The sequence below is a fragment of the Chelonoidis abingdonii genome, chromosome 1 (assembly GCF_003597395.2).
Source record: "Chelonoidis abingdonii isolate Lonesome George chromosome 1, CheloAbing_2.0, whole genome shotgun sequence".
Classification (NCBI taxonomy): domain Eukaryota; kingdom Metazoa; phylum Chordata; order Testudines; family Testudinidae; genus Chelonoidis; species Chelonoidis abingdonii.
This window is the reverse complement of record NC_133769.1, coordinates 231,742,280-231,744,990: the sequence shown is the minus strand read 5'-3', so window position 1 is coordinate 231,744,990 and position 2,711 is coordinate 231,742,280.

Sequence of the window (2,711 nt, the reverse complement as noted above, 5' to 3'; positions counted from 1 at the left end):
AGTCAAGATAAAGAACACATCACAGATGGGAAGCGCAAAGCTCTGTCCACCTGTTTGCAACCCAGATCACAGTTGTGTGTGTTACAATTCATTACCTCTATCTTCATCTACGCTCGACCCTTCCGGAAATATCCCCTGGACAAGTGGCCTCAGTCTTTTTTCACTCTAATCACCCAATGATTATGCAATGGATCTACACCTGAGAAATGCATAGATGAAAAAAAAGCCATCAGGAAAACTAATGAGAAGAATCCTTGTTCTCACAGAGGAAATTATAAAGATGGAATTTATCTTGGATAGCTTTTTTCCATTTTGTAATAATTATCTTGTATGAACTTCCCACATATAAATGTTTTCATTCCTAAGTTCCTGTACTGTGACATGGGGAAAAATTGCATTGGTGAGCCTCTTTTAATGAAGTTTTTATTCGTGATGTTCAGCTGCCCAAACATGGGTTGTTAAGTCCTTATGCATTCGTACTTGACCCGTGAGCTTAAAGATCTCTGCATATTGTCTCCCGTGGAAAGATTTTCCAGTACTTTATTTCTCTATGCGTACTAATGGTTGGTGATCGTGTCCTTCTCCAAACATTAGCCCTCACAAGAATCTGCTACTAGCAATAATGGTGAATCCGGTTCCTTCCTGAGTCATATAACCAACGTTTGTACGTAAGCTATGAGTTCGAAAGGTGGCCTAACTTTAGTTTAAGTCTTTGAAAGAATCTTATTTATTTTCTCCTAAACATGTTGTAGTATTTCTGTCTGATACCTTAGGGCATTCGCTATTGTACCTTCCATATTTTCTCTAGTTCTGTATGATACCATTCTTATATATTTTTCCTGGAGGCGTTCAAGTAGAGTGAATTCCTTAAGTTAGAGATGAAGTATTTGGTAATAATTTGTGTGAATAGTTACACAAATGATTGTTTTTAGCCTCCTCTGTGGAGCTCCACTAATCTCCCCTCTACCAGTTATTTGTGCCCCTCATCCTGCCCCTCCTCAATACCAGGGCCTACATCTCCCGCATAGTTAGTGGATCTTATGTCTGGCCTTTGATTCCTTAAAATAGTCCCTTGAAATTTTGGAACGGAGTCAGATGTGCTATTCAAAGTTTTCAGAGTATATAGACAGACAGACAGAGAAATGCTGTCGAGTGTGATTGTGAGACCTTTCATAGGCTTGGTCAACAATGAGAATCAGGCCCGTTGAAGTGTCATTTTCATTATTAGGTGAGTCCATCAATGTTAACATTCTCTAAAACTTGGGCTTTCTACATTGTGATTATAAAGCTTTTGTCTTCAATTAAGCAAACAATTGCATATTCATGTTTCTTGTGTGGTTCTTTGAGGGTCATTAATTTCCATAAATTCAGTAATACAGAGTAGTTGCTGATGGTGTTGCCTTTTTCCTCCGTGTACTTTATATATTGCATTTATGACCCTTAGATGAATATCTGGGTTATTTCGTGGTGGGCGTGTTAGAAATGACTCTCCTGACATATCAATCTCTAAGTCACCTCTCTTGCTTTCTCAAAGGTAATTGCTCATTATGACACCTATGGTTATTTCCTTGTTCGTCGTCGGTCCAACCTTTGTAGGGTGGGAAATAATACTAATGCTCGCTAGAAAACATAGATCCTACGATCCCTCAAGTAACCCAGATGCCAAAGCCATAGGTAAGTGAAGAGCATGGCTCTACTAAAGCCCATAGATTCTAGAGTTTAAGCCCAAAGTGAACCAATAAGATCACTATTGTCGACCTTCTGTATTAGCTCATCCAATCGATCTATGCATTCCAGCATTGATAATGGCGCCCTGCAATTGTACTCCTCAATAACAATTAGACGTATTAGTGACTAGAATGGTTGACCCCGAGGTAATGTTGACAAGTGGATAGCCAGAGTTATGTGAAGCCTTGGTAGCTCGGGGCTCAGCAGTGATGATGGCTCAGGACCAAAACTGTATTCTCTCGATGGAGAATATCCGGATAACTTTTCTAATGCCAGTGTGCAAGATCTCGTTCTACTTGTACAAAGCCCGCAAGTATAATCAATTCCCTCTGTAAAGAGTGTAAGAGACCAATAAGACACAAAGGTATAGTCTCATAGGTATACACATATCTCAAAGGCTTATTAACATCACCACACAATAACCCCAGAACCTATTATCCTTGTAGCTCTTCTCAGGTCAAACTGAAACTAGTAAGTTCTGCTGCTTTGTGCATATACTGTATCCGCTTTTGGCTGCTATATGTCTCGTTAGTGACCTGTTTGCATTACCCAAGACCCCGAGAGACTAGTAACTATAGATGTGCTCAGCATGCCATGCAGCCTCGCCGGCGTGTTGCACACACACACACGTCTAACTCCTCGCTCCCATAAACGAAGTAAACAGCCAACACATGATACCTGTCTTTCTTATTCTGAATGTATAATTCACTGTCATCTTATTTTCAACACACCAAAATGCAAAAAGTATTGAGCTTTTGAAATGTCAAAAATAGAGTAACTCGTATTGACTGAAAGGTGTTTCCAAACTTCTCCACTAATGTCTCTATATCCTGACACTTTACTCGAATATACCTATATATATGTATACTTAAATCATTTGCAAGTCTACACTCTGCATGACCTTTCCCTGAAATTCTAGTGCAGAGTAAAATCACTTGCCTCATGAAGTATTCTGTTTTTTAAAGAAAAAATCAGGTTTTGTT